We start from the raw sequence: 19,137 nt of genomic DNA on the forward strand, positions 1-19,137 counted from the left end.
GGAGGTGGTATAACCGTCTAAGTGAGTATTTGATCGGGATGGGATATGTGAATAATGTTCTATGCCCTTGCGTGTTTATTAAGAACAAGTTCTGGTTTTGCTATTGTAGTTGTTTATGTCGATGACATGAATCTAATTGGTACTCCTGAAGAGATCAAGGAAACAACTAAACACCTGAAGTTGAAATTCGAGATGAAAGATCTTGGGAGAACGAATTTCTGTCTCGGCCTGGAGCTCGAGCACCGTGCAGATGGAATTTTGGTCCATCAATCGAATTACATCCAGAAGATGTTAAGGCGCTTTAATGAGGATAAAGCGAAGCCTTCTAGCACGCCCATGATCGTCCGTAGTCTAAATCCTAAGAAGGATCCGTTTCGTCCCGCAGATGATAACGAAAAGATATAGGCACCAGAAGTCCCATATCTAAGTGCAATAGGCGCATTATTGTACTTGACTCAATGTACTAGACCGGACATCTCATTCGTTGTGAACTTGTTAGCTAGATATAGCTCTGCGTCAACACGCTGCCACTGAAATGGCATAAAAGACTTTTTTCGCTACCTTAAAGGTACAACGGATATGGGCTTATTCTATCCCTAGCTACGCATCAAGGAATGGATCGAACCCCCTCGATCCTCGGAATGATGCCCGCCTTTTGGATATGCTGACGCAGGGTATCTATCAGACCCGCATAAGGCGCGTTCTTAAACTGGTTATGTCTTTACCATTGGGAATACAACAATATCTTGGAGGTCTACGAAACAGACCCTTGTTGCTACCTCTTCGAATCATGCTGAGATTCTAGCCCTTCACAAAGCAGTTCGTGAATGTATATGGCTAAGAGCAGTTTCCAAGCATGTTTCGAACTACGTGTGGGCTGCATTCCACCACTGATGAACCAACGATTATCTATGAGGAAAATGCCGCTTGCATCCAGTAGATGAAGATGGATTTCATCAAAGGAGACAACACCAAGCATATTGTACCGAAGTTCTTCTTCAGTCAACAGCAACAAGAGCATCAGATGATTGAAGTCAAGCAGATCCGATCTCAAGACAACCATGCAGACCTCTTCACCAAGTCACTGCCAAAGTCCACATTCTTGATGCATGTTCGAGGTATTGGTTTGCGTAGATTGGCTGATTTACCTAGTATGTAGTCTTCAGGGGGAGTCGACATCAGGGGGAGTATCCCGAAGCATACTCGCTTGACCATCGTGTACTCTTTTGTCCTTCGTCCAGGGTTATTTTGTCCCACTGGGTTTTGTTACCTGGCAAGGTTTTAATGAGGCACATCTTGGCATGGTCACCCTACTCATACTACATCCTGAAGATGTGTTGATCTGATATATATGCATTTGCTCATCTTTTCCCTTCGACCACGGGTTTTTCCCATTGGGTTTACCGGGCAAGGTTTTGGTGTAGCAACTCTAATGCACCCCGCTCCCATAGACATACTATCTGCTCATGATCCAGAAGATATGAATTCACCTACTTTCGAGGTTCTGATGCGACTACTCTACACTCACGCGCGTTGCACTCTTTTTCCTTCGACCAGGGTTGTTTTTGTTCCCACAGGGTTTTTATTACTTGGCAAGGTTTTAACGAGGCAACTTAGAAGCGCATAGCAGAGACAACACTAATGACATGGAATATCCAAGGGGGAGTGTTGTAAATATATTGTTATAATTAAGTGGCTATTCCTGTAATTAGTGGTAGGGGTATACTAGTAAATATTTAAAACCTAGTAAACCCTACCTCTATATAAAGATATTTATAACATGAATGAAATAGACTGATCATATTCTCTCTGCCTCCTCTTTTCCACAAACCCTAATCTCTACATATTTTTACAACAAACTTTTAATAATTTTGAATACTTTGAAACTTTTTATTGGCTCTGTTTCTATTGTTTTTATTGGATTTTTGCCTGATAAATAGATAGTGATTAAATTAGGGGAGATAGTGATTGGATGTTAAATCTGTTGGTTATATTGGTTTTTTTTTCCTCTCTTATGCATAAGTTGTTTATATGCACATGCTAAATCATGATTGACTTTATTATCTATAGATTGCTATGTTATCTATTTGGTGCCTTGTTATCATGAGTTGGGGTTTGGTTGGGATATTGCTATGTAATATTTGTTTGTATGCTATTCTGAAGGAACTTTTGTCCTGGCAGATTATTTTTCAAACTTTATGTTTTATTTTTCTTACGCTTTTCAATGCTTTATGTTTTTTTTTTTTTTTTTTTTGAGAAATTTGTTTGGTGTTGATGATCGTGGTTGATTGCAGATTTGTTTGGACACCAAGAGATTGATGGAGACACACTTGGTTTCTTTTTAATTTCCCTTCAAATTTCAGAGGCTCACTCACAACATTTGTATAATTGGTGAAATTTACTGGTTCTGGTTTACATGTAAGTTCTCCTTGTCATGGTGTTCCTTTTTTCTTTTTTCACTCTCACTTGCAGCTGAGAATACCAAAAAATCAAGAGGCTTCTTCAGAAGGAGGGGAATGCTTGCTATTCTACTTATGTTTGGTTTGCTAGCACTATTTTTCATCATCATGTTTGCCTATTGGTGGCTAATGAAACAGAGAAAGACAAAAGGTATGAGAGTTTCATCGCTAGTGAAAATAAATTCCATGAAGGAGAGACAATTTATTTGGTCCATTAGTGTTTGTAATTAATTTTTATCATTATATTGTCAATTTTCTCAGGTGAGTGAGAAGAAAATGGTGCAGACAATACTTTCATTTAATTGATTGCATTTAGTCTATTGTGGCAGATGAGCTAGAGGACACTAGTGGACACCCAGATTTGCAATTTTCCATCTGAGTGCAATAATAGCTGCAACAGACAACTTCTCTCTAGCCAACAAACTTGGAGGAGGTGGTTCTGGCTTTGTTTGTAAGGTAAAGTCCCAATTTAGAAATGAAATTGTGCTAATTGCGAAACTTCAACATAGGAATCTTGCATTAGACTCTGTGCCTATCTCTGTCTGTGTGTTTTCTTTTACACTACAAGAAAAACTGAAATAGACATCACTTCTTTAATATCAGTTTTTACATTAACCGATATTATAGAATTTTAGATATCAGTTAATTTTTTAAGTGATATCTAAACTCACTCACATATCACCAATTTTTGTTTCCGATATCTAAATTTTGCAATTTAGATTATGATTTTTTTAAAATCGATATGTAAGCCACACCATCTTATATGTATACTTCACCAAAAATAAACACGGAGAATTTTTTCCCCAACTTAAGTTCCCAACCCCGGCCCAGTCACGATATCCCTCACAAAACACACACCTCACAAAACACACACATTCGCATCGCGCTCTGCAGACATCTCCTTCTCTCTCACCCTCGCTCACACTCACTCGGTCCGTCTCTCTCACTCGATCCTTCTCTCTCGTTCTCATTCTCAGTCGGCCCCCAAATCTTCATCTCCCCATCCTCTCTCTTTCTCTGCGCTTCGCTTGTTGAAATCGACGATGAACAGATTCTGGTGATCTGTGAGCTGGGAGGGTGGGGGGGAGGGGTGGGTTTCGGTAGGGGTGGGTTTTCGGGGGAGGGTGGGTTTCGGTGGGGGTGGGTTTTCGAGGGAGGGTGGGTTTCGGGGGGGGGGGGGGGGGTGGGTTTTTGGTGGGAATTAAGGTGGGTTTCGGGGGGGTGGGTTTTCAGTGATCGGTGAGCTGGGAGGGTGGGGGGGTGTGGGTTTCGGTGGGGGTGGGTTTTCGAGGGAGGGTGGGTTTTTGGGGGGGGGGCGTGGGGGTGGGTTTTCGGTGGGAATTAAGGCGGGTTTCGGGGGGTGGGTTTTCAGCGATCGGTGAGCTGGGAGGGTTAGGGGGGGGGGTGGGTTTCGGTGGGGGTGGGTTTTCAGATTAATTGCATTTGAAGTGGTTTTTTTGTGTGCATGTTTTGCTGCTAAGCCTGTTATTTTTGTGAATCTATTTCTCTGCCTCATGAGTTTTTGTGGGCTGCTATTAACCAGGAAAGTCAACGCAGAGCTGTTGTAGAGTCATTGATGGCAGCACAACAGTATTTCTTCAGGTTTGTATCTCTCTGTCAATGTCATACCTTAATTTTGTTTATTTGTTTAATAAAACATGTTACATTCTCTTTCTTTAATTCAGCTCTCTCTGCATGTTTGATGTCTGTGTCTATTTCTGAAAGCTTTTAACGATTTGTTTATTATTTTTCCGACTGAAGTGAATTGATGAACTGCTTTTATTTGAGAGAGATGTTCTGATTTTTATCTTGGCTTCTGTATAAATCACCAGTGGGTTCAGGTGTTTAGTTTTCTGCCTTAATAACACTCTAGGAGTCAAGACTAGAACCTCTCCTATCACTTTCCTGGAAAACAAAATTTATTGGGCTTAATAACAGCCTAAGACAGCACTCTAGGAGGCAGAGTTAGACCTTTCAATATATTCTGCCTTTTAGCCAATGATTTGCTTATGCTGAATAACACACACACCTGAGGTAGACATCTGTTGGTGAGCTAAATAGACAGGTTCCAGAATAAGTGGGAACAAAGCAAGATTAAATTCTTCAAATCACATCAATGCTTTAAGCAACCAGCTTTGACATTTTTTAATATTTGATTCCCTTTCTTTTTGCCTTCTTTTGACTGATCCTTTCCAGTATAGCGAGATTAATTAGGAATCATTTGCAGGGCTCAAATATTTTATCAGGCATCAAATTCAGACCTCTGAAAAGTCCCTAGAAGTTGTAGTCTATGAGTTTCCCAATTTGCATATTTTGCATACTGTACTGGGTGGTGTTCTTCATGTCAGTGAAGCTTTTTTGGTCAACAATTTTTCTATATATATAGTTTATCTTAGGCATCTTTTTGATTGGTGGTGTAGGAAATAAATACTCGTACCTAGTTTCTTCTGTACATGGCATCTAATACTTCATCTTTGAAACATAATGAACAGCATCAATATATCAGCCATGTGGTCTAGAACAACATGTCAGGTATTCCCAGCCATCAAAAATTTTAAAACATAAAAGAAAATAGACAAAAGAAACATAACGTTTAAAAGTTGGTTTTATGCTCAATTAACTTGTTTTGATAACTCAAAAGTCAATTGAGCATATAGAAAGGCTCTTATTTAAATAAAACAATCAATAAGTACTCCTTGGTTGACATCATTTGTATATGGGCCTTAATTAAGTATTTTAGATCTCTCTACTACAAAGTCGATATGGAACTCAGAAGTATTAATACAGGTGCTGCTCCACAAGTTATATATGTGAATTATGCACTCAATTATTTTGCTTATTATCTCATGTCACCTATTTTTTGTTGGTGCATGTTCATATATATAGTGAGTTATATAGACTGATATATGAATGTAGCTGATCTTAATGTTTGAAGCACCAATTATGAAGGTTGACATGGAGAGAGATAAACTAAAATTGGATTATGTTACCATGTTAAAATAAGTAACAACTAACACACTGCCATGAGTTGAGCAATTTTGTTGAGTAACAACTAACACACTGCCATGTTAAAAATCTACTAGAACATACATAAATATACATTACAATAATTAACTACATCTTGATGAGTAAGTAAGCACATCTGCGCTTCTTCCTTTAAGAAGATGATCAATCACTAAACTTCAGTGCACAAATAATTAACAAGGGGGGTATTTATTTGGAGCACACACATCAAAGAATGAGTAGCCTGGATCTTTCCCTTTGTTTCCTTTCTTGACTTTATATTGTTAACTAAATTCATTGGTTAGTTGATTGATGATTTTTAAGTTCAGTTTGTGTTCGGGCTCAATCACCATAAATTTCCTTCATCCTAGATGAAGGAAATATAGGTGATTAATTGGTTGTGGGTTATTGGTATTTTTGTATGTCTTGGTGAATCTGAAATTGGGTTTTCAATATATGGGGTGGCAGTATGGAGGCCAAACAGGCAACATTGTAGTTTGGATGAGAGATGAACTGCACAAGATCCCTGTTTTGGATCTTAGTAAAACCAGTAACTTTTCAGATTGGTTTAGATTTTCTGAGATTTTGCAGTGTGGTAGGTTTCTTATTGTTGTCTGTATACAAAATTCCTTCACTAATTAAAAGGAAATAATGTTTATTTGGGGGCTGAACTTGTTTTATTTCTTTGCAGGGCCTTTAAATTTGGCTAGCTAGGATACTAGTTTCTAAATGGGCCTTTAAATATGTATCAAAGTACATATTTTAGTATTATGTAGGTGATATTGATTCTGTAAAAACGAGTTAGTTTCTTAATGATTCCCCTATCCTTTATCTTCATTCTTCATTCCTTTATCTTCTACCTCAAAACACAAAATAATTGGGGTCAGTTAATGTCACAATACAGATTTACTTGTTATTACCTATCATACATATAAGTTACTAATATATTTTTCTGGAAATAATGTTGTGATTATAGAGAAAACGTCAAATAGAAGCAATTAATGGCGCATGGGCAATGATTGGTCTTACAGCAGGCTTGGTTATTGAAGGTCAAACTGGAAAAAGCATTATGGTTCAGGTTAAGTTGCTTTCCTTTTTTGGTTAAGAGTTTAAGTTACTTTCCTGATTATTCTCTGCTTACATGTACACACACACACACACACACACAAGAAGTTAATTGGTTGATAATTTATTCTTTGCCAGTGAACTGGATACTGTTTATTGAGTGATTTCATTGAAATTATTACTTTTCAGTTGACTGACTACTGAAATGCGATTGCCAACTTGATCATGCCATAGAGATCATTTGGGTGTATGGATTGAAGAATTGCAGTTTCGTTCTTGTATCATTCTTTGAAATCGTATGCGTTTGATCTTTTAAATAACTGTTGCATCTGCTAACATATATTATGTACCATATATGTTGTACCAAAGCCTCTGTGCTGACCTATTTATAATTCATTGTGGCATTCTTTTCACTTGGAACTATTTTGGTGAAGACTAATTTCACTTTTGTTATGTTGAATTAGTGGAGATTGTTGGTATAGTTGGTCTTACACATTGTATACATGCAAAATGTGAACAAATGGCATTGTAATAGGGAGTCCATCTTTATTATATGAAGCGGGAATGCGTAGCTGGATGCTTCTCAATTCCTCACCAGTTTTAGAATAAAATGGTCTTAGTTGCATGCCTAGTAATAGCCATTTATTACCAAAGTCTTGTTCAGGAACAAAGTGCTGGGTTCATGTTTTTGCGGAAATGAAAGTTTACGAGGAAGAAGAATAATGATTCTTGCACAAATTTCATTTCATTTCATTTCCACAATTGATGCTGCAAACCAGTTATCACATCAGTAAACTATTTTTCACAAAATCTATGGTGTGCGTGCATTCTACATGGCTTTATGAACAGATATTTATGCAGAAATCATTATTGGTGAAATAATACCATGAAGGAGCTCTGTAGTCTGTACTAATCCTAATAGTTAGGATACAGTTCTAACTTGGGAAACTTGTAAAAGGGAATTACAGGAGGAAGGGATGGCCTAGCTAGGATACTAGTTTGTTGCTGGTTTTTAAGACTTTGTTTTCTGGCTTTGCTTTTAATTTTTTCTGTGTATGTGTGTTTGGGTTGGTACTGTGTCCATTAAAGAGTGTGTTTGGGTTGATAGTCTGCATTTCTCTTCTATTTCCATTACTGCTGAACTCTAGGCTAGATTGCTGAATTTAGATTGCTGAACTCTAGGCTGATGGTTTGCGAAATGTAGGCCATTTGAATCATATATATGTGCAGCCATCTAAATTCCATACTTGCTGCAATCTTATTAATGCTGAATCATATATATGTGCAGCCATATAAATTCAATACTTGCTGCAATCTTATTAATGCTTTTGGCCTATATTTTCTTAATGCCCTTTGGAATCTTTGCTGAATGCACTTTTCAATACTTTGGGATCCTTGCTCATATAGATTTATTAATTAATGCACTTTCTTTCTTGTTTTCAGTGGAGTAACCTGAAGAGCAAGAGGAGCAGTTACACACAGGAACAAATCGATGAAGTCCGGGTTGAATGGGGAGATTATGTTTCCATGAATTTTATTTAGTAGTCACATGCATGTTTTTGGTACCTTTTTGAGCATTTTTTTGTAGATATGAAGATATATACTAGCTAGTTCACATTCAAATCTTTTGAATAGGCAGAATTTAGGCCTAGCTGAATTGCACTGTTATGCCTTCATTATTTTTGTACATGTTGGCATGTGTTTAATTAGGATCTAGCTAGCTAGAAATGGATAGTGATTTTGGGGTATACATGATGAGGGCTATCCATAAATCTATATGGATTTGTAATCTTATTTTGTTAACTTCATTACTGAGTTTGGATGTTGGATTCATTTACATGAATGGAATAATTTAAGTTGGATTACTTTAGAAGCTTAGTAATTGTTGCGTGGATGCATATTTACCAATTAATTTTTATTAATATCAGAAGCCTATTGCATATCAGATTATGTAAAAATGCAACGATAAGGAATGAAGTTTCAATATCATTTAAAAAACAAAAAATCGATATCTAAAGAATACTTTTATATCATATTTTAAATACAAAACTGATATGTTATATACCTTTTATATCATATTTTAAATATAAAACCGATATGTTATACACAAATTTATATCCGATTTTAAGTACAAAACCGATATGTTATACATCTTTTATATCATATTTTAAGTACAAAACCGATATGTTATATACCTTTTATATCCGATTTTAAGTACAAAACCGATATGCTATACTCATTTTATATCTAATTTTAAGTACCAAGATGATATTGAATACATTTTTTATATCGGTTTCAAAATTACTAATGATATCATAAGTATCTTACATATCGGTATGCAGTTTTTAAGATATCAGAAATGATTAATATCTGATAACGATGGTGATGTATCATATCAGATTATTAAACAAATACGATATCTAATATAGTATAGACATCAGTGTATAACTGATATGTAATATGGGAGAATAGATATCAGCACTCAATATATCGGTTGGAAACCTAAATAGATATCGGTTTATCACTGATATATATTAAGGTTTTTCTTGTAGTGTTAATTCGTTTTGTTTGGTGAATATGTTGTACTGTGAGGACTATGTTGTGGTCAATAATTTGGTTTATTTGTTTGTTATTGGGTGCAGAATTATCTTTTTCATTACTCATTTGCTTTTAAATCTTAGTGTAGGCTTAATATTTAGGATAACTATAAACTTTTGATTCCTAGCCTTTTCAATAGGTTGTGATTCTCCGATTCTAATATGATACAACAACCATTTGGGTTTTACTGAAATTGTTAGATTGGTTACTAAGGAAAAAGAAAAGAAAAATACCATTTTGCATGCTTAAAATTAATATTAGAACTATCAGAAAATGAAAGTGACATTGTATGTATATATACAGAACTATATATCAGCTTGCTAACAATTGTTTCTCATAAGGCCGGAATTGAAATCTTTAAAAAAGATTGAATTTGATGTTTGAAATTAATGACTTGGTATGTAGGATTTGAAATATCAAAACTACAAGAGTTCAGAGATATATGAACAATAAGTAAATCTTATTTACCTTTTCTATGGACCCTATTTTTTACTTATTTGTTTTAGTAAATAAGATACTCAAAAATTGTTGTTATCCATACATTGGTGAGTGAGATTGTTCTAAACTCACGCATTATATGTTATATTAGATTAGATTGATGTTACAACAGAACCTTTGGACTAATTAATAGCTCTCCAATGAAACTAACCACTTCAACTGTATTGGTATGTCGGATATGAAGGAAGAGAAAAGTACAAATCATGCATGCACCTCTAGTGAACCTATACCTCATTTGGAAGTAGTAAACCAAATTTTTCATCCATATTGTGCTACACAACCATTGGACCACGTGCATGTATATACCTATTTTGGGCGTGTAGAGAGACAAATGTTAGACAATATTACAAATAGAGTCCTATCTATTCTCATCACTATTCTTTCTTTTCAGGTAAGCTTTACAGAGGAGTATATGTAGAACATTGGTGCATTTATAAGTTCTCTTTTGCTGGAAATTAAAGCCCTTATGGGTTTAAAAAAGTGTAAGTGGCACAAATTACTCGTGTTTCCTATATTGTTATTTGTGGGATAAACTAGATAAAGGTATCTTGCTCTTTCATATCAATACAGTTATTTCTGAACCATTCATGAGTATATATATATATATATGGATTGTATATTAAATTGTGATATATAACTTAAATTGATATTTTGTCTAAACTAGTGCTATTAGACAATTTAATGGGGTTACGGGAAGGAAAGGGCCGAAATCACCAACTTGGAAGCATCTCTATGTAAGTGTCTATGTATTACTTAAGTCTTTAAGTTTCTTATGTCTTACACATTGGACTAATTTAATTAAGTATAACTCTATGTAATTTCCTTTGCTTGTCTGTAGTGTCCTAAACAACCGGGTGGTGTTGAATGTGGATATTATGTCATGAGGTACATGAAGGAAATAGTTGAGGACACAACCCTTGCATATGAGTCGCAGGTTAGAATACTTACTCCTATTGGGGCAGTTGACTGGTATATTTTGCTATCCTTTGTACAGTTCTAACTTAGGAAACTTGTAAAAGGGAATTACAAAAGGAAGGGATGGCCTAGCTAGGATACTAGTTTGTTGCTGGTTTTTAAGACTTTGTTTTCTGGCTTTGCATCTTTTTAATTTTTTCTGTGTATGTGTGTTTGGGTTGGTGCTGTGTGCATTAAAGAGTGTGTTTGGGTTGATGGTCTGTATTTCTCTTCTATTTCCATTATTTTTAACCTACATTATTGCTGAACTCTAGGCTGATACTGTGACTACTCATTTATACTTGCATGATCCATTTTTTGAATCATATATATGTGCAGCCATTTGAAAGCCCTTGCTGAATGCAAGAAATGTAGGCCATCTGAAAGCCATCTAAATCATATATATGTGCAGCCATCTAAATTCAATACTTGATGCAATCTTATTAATGCTTTTGGCCTATATTTTCTTAATGTCCTTTGGGATCCTTGCTGAATGCACTTTTCAATACTTTGGGATCCTTGCTGCAATCTTATTAATTAATGCACTTTTCTTTCTTGTTTTCAGTGGAGTCACCTGAAGAACAAGAGGAGCAGTTACACACATGAACAAATAGATGAAGTCCGGGTTGAATGGGGAGATTATGTTTCCATGAATTTTATTTAGACTAACATGCATGTTTTTGGTACCTTTTTGAGCATTCTGTTGTAGATATGAAGATATATACTAGCTAGTTCACATTCAAATCTTTTGTGTAGGCAAAATTTAGGCCTAGCTGAATTGCACTGTCATGCCTTCATTATTTTTGTACATGTTGGCATGTGTTTAATTAGGATCTAGCTAGCTAGAGATGGATTTTGTGAAGGTTATGGAGATAGGCAAGTGATTTTGAGGTATACATGATGAGGGCTATCCATATTTTTATATGGATTTGTAATCTTATTTTGTTAACTTCATTACTGAGTTTGGATGTTGGATTTATTTATATGAATGGAAGAATTTAAGTTGGATTACTTTAGAAGCTTAGTAATTGTTGCGTGGATGCATATTTACCAATTAATTTTTATCAATATCAGAAGCCTATTGCATATAAGATTATGTAAAAATGCAACGATAAGGAATGATGTTTCAACATCATTTTAAAAACAAAAAACTGATATCTAAAGGATACTTTGATATCAGATTTCAAGTACCAAACCGATATTTTATACACCTTTTATATCCGATTTTAAGTACAAAATCGATATGTTATACACTTTTTATATCCAATTTTAATTACAAAACCGATATGTTATACACCTTTTATATCAGATTTTAAGTACCAAATCGATATGTGATACACCATTTATATCCAATTTTAATTACAAAACCGATATGCTATACTCATTTTATATCTGATTTTAAGTACCAAGACGATATTGAATACATTTTTTATATCGGTTTCAAAATTACTAATGATATCATAAGTATCTTACATATCGGAATGCAGTTTTTAAGATATCAGAAATGATTAATATCTGATAACGATGGTGGTATATCATATCAGATTATCAAACAAATACGATATCTAATATAGTATAGACATCAGTGTATAACCGATATGTAATATGGGAGAATAGATATCAGCACTCAATATATCGGTTGGAAACCTAAATAGATATCGGTTTATCACTGATATATATTAAGGTTTTTCTTGTAGTGTGTTCTTTGTTTTCATGCCTAGCGATGCCGGCTTGGCTTCACTCGGTGTGCCGCATGTGTAGCTATCCTTCAGGCTAAGTTAATTTGCGGTTCGTTTGGTGGTGCCACTACTACAATAATGTAAATAGACAACGGTGGAAAACCGTTGTCTATTTACCCAAAATTCCGTCGTCTAGGCGAGTGACGACTATAGTATATTTAGACAACGGTAAAAACCCGTTGTCTAAATGGATTAATACAACAGTTATAATTTAAAACTGTTGTCTAGTATCCACCAAAATGCCCAATATTCATCTTAAACAGTTGTGTTGAAACCCAATACACAACGTTTACAGATACAAAACAATTGTATTAGTAAAGATTAGACAATACTTATATGATATAAATGTTGTCCAAAGTATTATTAAACATCCGTTTTAAGAAACACCGTTGCATAATTAAGTATAAAACCGGCATGATGTTTGTACATAAGAAACTCAACAACAGTTTTTACTAAAACATATTATTTTAATTACTTATACATATCATTTTATATCTTAAAACCGTTGGGTAATCATTTTTTCCACAACTTTTTTTAACTATATGTGATGTTAAGTTATGTGTTTGACAAGTAATTTTTTTTCAAAAATGTTGTATAGATAGATGATACACATCAATTTTTTGGTTAATCGTTTTAACTGTTGTTAGTAGGTGTTTTATACAATGGTTATTTAACTAAAACCGTTGTCTATGATTAATTAACATAATTTTTTTAAATTTAAAACTGTTGTTTGTTTGATTCACATTTTAATATCCCTGCTTACATCCAATTGAATCCCTATTAATTCCCTGCTTGCATATCCAATTGGAATTAAATCTCACTAAATCCCTGCTTGTTGCATCCAAAGTAATCCACAAATATTGGTAACTCAAAAAGATCCATGAATTCATTAAATTGGAATTGGAGTTTACAAAGTCGATCATGATAACAAACCCATTCACACATTCCTTGCCAATTAATGTACAGCCCAAAAAATTATAAGTAACTTGATAACTACAAAAAGTACTTGTTGATTACAAAAACTATAAAGCTAGGGATGACATGGTCTAACCTAAGTAATCGTGCAAAGTCAGCCATATAAATACCAAAATATCTGACTTTGCAAGATTAGCTAGTCAATGAACTGCTCCCATCATAATATTGCATGTCTACACAGCCTAGCCAGTTAGCTATACAAAATATTTACCAAAAAATGCTTGTTAAACCCAGCCAGCAGATTTAGGGAAGTGAGGAGTACGTATTGGATCTACATATAGCGCACCAGAAAACCTGCCCATTCAGCGCGTACTTCATCAATCTGGTCCTGTGAGTAGGTGTTGTCCTTTCTCCTTTCCCACTGAAATTAACCATGGAGTAACAAAGGGATTAACATAAGGGAATACACCAATAAGAAATTCAACATTTTTGTTTAAATAACCTTTTTTTTTAAGTAATTGAATGAATCAATAAAAAAAAGGAGCAGGAGAAACCCCTGAACCAAAGAACAAACATACAAAGCAAGAACAAACCATCAAAATAATGATCTAAGTGACTTAAAAAACAATTAACCTGCCATAACCATCAAGTTAATCATCAACCATCAAATTAATGATCTAATTGACTTAAAAAACAATTAACCTGTCATAACCATCAAGTTAATCCATCATCATCATAATTAACAAGGGTTTTTACACAATTGATCCAAACCACATTTTAAACAAAATGAAACATGTCCTAAGTGTAATGAGGTTGCAGCCAAACCATCATGTTATCATGACACTATGAAACATGCACACTGTAACACATGCAGTATACCAACATTCAACATTCAAACCTGAGCAAAGTTTAGTAGACAGCAGGAAATTGTTCAAAGGTCTATTTTGATTTGGTAAGATTGAAATAATTCTAGCATGCAAGCTTAATTAGATGAAAGAGCTTAATTCCACTTATGACGACTACACAAAAAAAGTGAACCCCAATATCTGTTCAGAAGTTACAAAAATTCAGGAAATTTGCTAGCCAATTAATCAATTTCATCAAAGTGCAAGTCACCAATCAATTGGTCAACATGACAAAACAAACAGGCTAAATCTAAGCATAGGTCCAAGAAAAGAGTTGCATGACCCAAAGAAAGGTGAGATTTTCAAAAATAAACTATCAAAGGTGCACAACAACACAACAAATGATAAGCATATGTAAAATGAGTAACCTAAATACACCAAAGAAAAAAAATCAAAAATAAAAGAGAACAAGCGACTTCCAAATCACAAGGCAATTCAAATAACAAAAGCCACTGAGGAATACACATGCTTTTCTTGGATGTATAGATACATATGAATATATATATGGAGGTATGACCTTTCACTTTAAATTCCAAAGGAGATATGGCTTGCTTCGGCACCTTTCCTGCAGGAAAATAACACAAGCTAGTCTTGTGATTTGCTAAAAGAAAAAAAATAAAATAGGGATTGCAGCCATCAAGATAAAAGAGGAGTGACTCATTTTCTTTCTGCCTTAAGTCTTGATTTTGGAGTGGTTTGCAGCAAGATGAAAGAGCAGGTTTTCAACAAAGTCATGTGAAAAAAAAAAAAAATAGCAAAACAAAAAAGAGGCAGTCGGCACCTGGAGAAATAAATCAAGAACAGGGTCTCTTCTCTTCCCTCCCTGCCGAAACAAAAAAACAGTATGTATTAGAGAATGGGGAAAAAAAAGACAACAAGAAAAAAAAATGGATGGAGAAATTATGTCCATTATAAAGAAAAGGAACCTCACTCTTTGAAGTCTCACGTGGAGGACTATGGGGGTATTGAATTCCTTTTGAGTTAGTTGACACCTGCAAATTAATAAAAAGGGTCAGCTACTGTTGGTATAAGACAAAGGAAAAGTATGGAAATCCAAAGTCAGCAAAAAGAGGACATGTGAAAGGGATTAAACTACCAAAGAAATAAACAAATTATTTCTCTTGCTCCAAGCCCCACGTAGCAATGTTTGCTGCAAGTTTTCTTAGATGCTGCAAAGTCTACAAATACACATGGCAAACAAGTTCAAGTCAGCTCAAAAGTAGATACAAGATCAAGTTAACCCAAAAGAAAATAGTCTAGCTTGCACATGAGACAGCTAGTAAGTGGTTGCTTTCACCAAATATTTATTTTCTGAACAAAGAGATAAGAAAGAGAGATCAAAAAGATGCAAAAATAGACATGCGTAAAGTGATCTTGCCTACGCCGATTGCTTTGTTATTGTTCTTTGCCTCCAGTCAAAAGGAATTGGCTTGTTTTCAAAATTAGAGGAGAGGGGTTCTTGCTGCTTCCAATTAGTTCAGCCAACTATGAAAAAACACACCTAGAGATTCTCTCCTAATTACAAGGCCCCGGATGTTTATTAATAAAAATGTTGTATATCAAGGGATTCAATCTAGTTTTAAAAAACTAAAATGCTTTGAGTAACTTAATAGTGATAAACATATACAACTACTCGGTGTTCTGTTTATTATCGACATAAATCATCAAGAAATGGATGTCAATATTCATTACCAATGCATACACAGCATGTACAAGAGCAGAACTTTGGTTTTGAGTTTCCTAACACCATCTGGCTTTCATATTAAATTAATAGCCACAATGATGCGAAACAAATAATATAATGATAGCTCTATACCTGGAAAGCTGCAAGATTTGCAGAAATTTGATTCAAGGCTTGCGCGTTTTGCTCCAGAAGCTCTCCTGTAATACCACCAATTGCTGCAGACAGAACAAGCAAATTTTAAAAAACCATTACAACAATTCCTCTCGAAAAGGAAGCTCTAGAATTTAGAACTCCAGAGCATTTTAATTGCAAAGCAAGCCACTTCCAGTCCGAATGCATAAGATCAGCAGCACACAGTGGCAATACATAAAATTAATATATGTACTTATCTTAACATGAACATGTCATTGCAACTTCTATTCAACTAATACTATCATGACAAACCTTTAGGTTATATACACACATACCAAGAAGGTCAATATCTTAAAAAATCCTCCATTTCCTCATTAGAAACATATGGATGGAGGGCATGTAGAATCCACCCCCAGACAACTACATCAAATATTGTCCAAATATCTAAGCCTAAGTTTTACCTTCTCGCAAATATTTAAAATTTAAGGACCACATGGTCCAAACCGTCTAGAGTCTAGCTGATGATCATCAAAACCTGGAGGTGCAAACTCCACCTCCTTCCAACTGAGAGAAGAAAAGCCAAAAAGAAAACAGAGAAAAAAAATATCACTTCCCTTCCTCTTAATGATATATCCCTTATCTTTTTAGTGATACAATCAATATTATGCTCAAGATCAACCAGTCTCTCAACATCCAATCATAGCATGATCCCTTTAATCAGCTTTTATACTGGAACTTTAAATGCCTTTTGCACTTCAAATTTTAAGCGTGAAGTAGAAAGGTCTTTCAAACTTTTAAAAGCCACTACATTCTAAGTTCTAACACCTTGCTAATAAGCTTCAAACTCAAGCCACACAGTAATGTAGACAAAGAGTTTGGAGTGGAAATGAAGAGGAGAGAGATTTAGGCGCCCTCCAATCTTTTGACATCAAGGTTTCTTGGAATCACTCTAAGAGAAAGATCAGGAAAATTCCAGCATGATAGCAGCCTTTGGCATCACACCGATGGTGTCTTGGACTCACTCCGCGTGAACTCATGTTGATATACTTTCAAAGCTTACAAAGTAACCCCTTTTGAAAAGGCTACTGGAACATGAATAATTGAAAGACCCAAATTTATATGCTTAGAAATTTAAAAGACAATTAATATAAGAGTCCAAGAATGCATGTCTAAACATATTACATGAAAAGTACAGACTCTCAATCATGAGGGGCTCTTAAATTACATATTACATATTACATATTACTTTGAACTTGGCTCTTAAATTGCATAATGCTCAAAATAGCAAAGAGATTGACAAAGAAAACGAGTGAATAATCAGAGATCTACAAAAGTCATTTAGATCTCTTTAATACATATATGCCCCCTACAAGCTAAAGCACTATTTAGCCATAAAAAATAATAATCAGAGGAGGCTAAGTAGCTAAACAAGAAACTCAGAATGAATTACAACTTCCAATGTCCAGATATATGCATTCTTCTCCCTGGGGAATTAAAACATGCTAACTCGAGTGATCTGGTGCTTTTATAGCCAAAAGAGAGGGGTCGGGTTGTTTGTTCCAGGGATAGGAAGGTTTTGTTTGGTAGCTAAAAAGTATTATAAGACATTCAATTTGTATGAAATGATTCAATTTTGAAACAAACAGACTTCATAAAGTTGACCCATATAGTTGGAGTTAGGAAGTATGATTTAAGGGTATAATTTTAATCTTCTCTTGGCTTATCTGATCTCAAGTCGAAAATTCTTCAAACACTCATTATTATGTTGCAAGCACCATTATTTTTCAAGACTGCTGTAAGCTCAAGGATTTCATAGCAAGACATGCATACACGCCACTCTTTGGTCAAAAACTATTTAAACCTGTGCAGAATACTTCCAGAAAGTATATAACCTCATCTTTGTATGAGATGCCATCATCATTGTCCATAGTTATCATTGGGGGAGCATAGGGAGCAACACTAGGTCGGGCAGCAAAGTGAGAAGGCTTTGCTGAAGTATCAATTACTCTCTCCTGATAAAAAAAATGCAAAAATAATCCATGAGCATTTGGGACAGAGGAAACATGTATACAAACAGAAATTAGAGGGGAAAAACTGCAACATAATAAATGCACACCTTGTTCAACAAAGAATGAATGGGAGAAATCCATAAATAAGACTAAGAAGAAAAACTTCTCATTATTGCTTATTGAGCGAAAACAGAAAAGAATACAATACTGAGGCTGGAGAAATACTGCATTCCCTACTATTATGTTTACACAAGGTTTGACTATTAACAATTAGGCTTTCTACAGAAGTTGGAAAGCTTAAAAGCATAATTGCTGCAATCTGAAATCTAAGAACTAGAATCCTAGGAGGGGATTTCATCATAAGGTTTTTATGAAATCCAAAATAAGTTAGTAAAAAACTTTTCATCAAGATATTGCTAGGAATCTGGAAATTGCATCCCATCTGACTTTTTTTTAATAAATAGTGTTAAATTATATGTGCACCTGAAACATCTGAATTATAAAATGCTATAATGTTACCCTTGATTTCATAAGATTTCGCTACAACAGAGTATCATGTTATCATCCTTCCAGTTCCTTATCTATGCAAGTAAAGATATTAAAAATGTGTACGAACCTTGTGCAATTCATTACAATTTTCTGATGTTTTGTCTATTACGACTATAGCATACACAATCAACATTATTTGGGCTTTGTTAAAGTCGTTAAAATATTATTGTTATTTTTATGCTAGACTAGGGATATTATTGTAATATCCCATCTTAAGAAATTTGGATGTTTGGAAGCACCTAAAATGCTTTTTGTAGTATTTGTCTGAAATAGACAACTTTTTGGGGTCAAAGAACTTTTTGGCTGAAATGTTTTCTATGTTAGTATTAACAAAACTGCTACTGAATAAAATGCTTCATATAGAAGCACTCCTGAGCATGTACAGATACATTTCTAAGGTTAAGGGGATGATTATAGAAACCTAATCCTATTCACTAATGTCCCTTCCTCTAATCCTTCATTCTTTGTAACCCTATTCGTGCAATACACAAATAAATTTGGGAACAGGAGTTGGGTTCAAGGCTCTGCAAGACTGCAACTGCAATCTCCCAAGTCCCAATTTATTTTGTATTTCATGCTCCCAGTGGTGGAAAGAACCACATGTGAGGAGAAGGATCAGAATAGAAA

At 34.8% G+C, this 19,137-nt stretch overlaps 3 long non-coding RNA genes across 5 annotated transcripts; 2 read left to right on the top strand and 1 right to left on the bottom strand.

Annotated features, from left to right (window-relative positions):
• Positions 1-3,918: 3,918 nt before the first annotated feature.
• On the top strand, positions 3,919-8,377 carry LOC147280207 (uncharacterized). Of its 2 annotated transcripts, XR_015123558.1 has the most exons (4): positions 3,919-4,061; positions 6,439-6,540; positions 6,717-6,823; positions 7,971-8,377. It is a non-coding gene; the product is annotated as an uncharacterized LOC147280207 (long non-coding RNA). The 2 variants fall into 2 exon arrangements; XR_015123559.1 differs by lacking the exon at positions 7,971-8,377 and having other exon boundaries at positions 6,717-6,980.
• A 1,918-nt stretch (positions 8,378-10,295) lies between these two features.
• Positions 10,296-11,310, top strand: LOC147280208 (uncharacterized). Its single transcript, XR_015123641.1, has 3 exons — positions 10,296-10,357; positions 10,462-10,557; positions 11,143-11,310. It is a non-coding gene; the product is annotated as an uncharacterized LOC147280208 (long non-coding RNA).
• Positions 11,311-13,264: 1,954 nt separating this feature from the next.
• On the bottom strand, positions 13,265-16,239 carry LOC147280209 (uncharacterized). 2 transcript variants are annotated; one of them, XR_015123523.1, is made up of 4 exons: positions 15,953-16,239; positions 15,233-15,314; positions 15,068-15,128; positions 13,265-14,959 (listed from the first exon to the last, which is right to left on the bottom strand). It is a non-coding gene; the product is annotated as an uncharacterized LOC147280209 (long non-coding RNA). The 2 variants fall into 2 exon arrangements; XR_015123524.1 differs by having other exon boundaries at positions 15,063-15,128.
• Between the last annotated feature and the right edge of the window lie 2,898 nt (positions 16,240-19,137).

Source organism: Dryas octopetala, chromosome 7, assembly GCF_963921425.1.
Source record: "Dryas octopetala chromosome 7, drDryOcto1.1, whole genome shotgun sequence".
NCBI classification, from domain to species: domain Eukaryota; kingdom Viridiplantae; phylum Streptophyta; class Magnoliopsida; order Rosales; family Rosaceae; genus Dryas; species Dryas octopetala.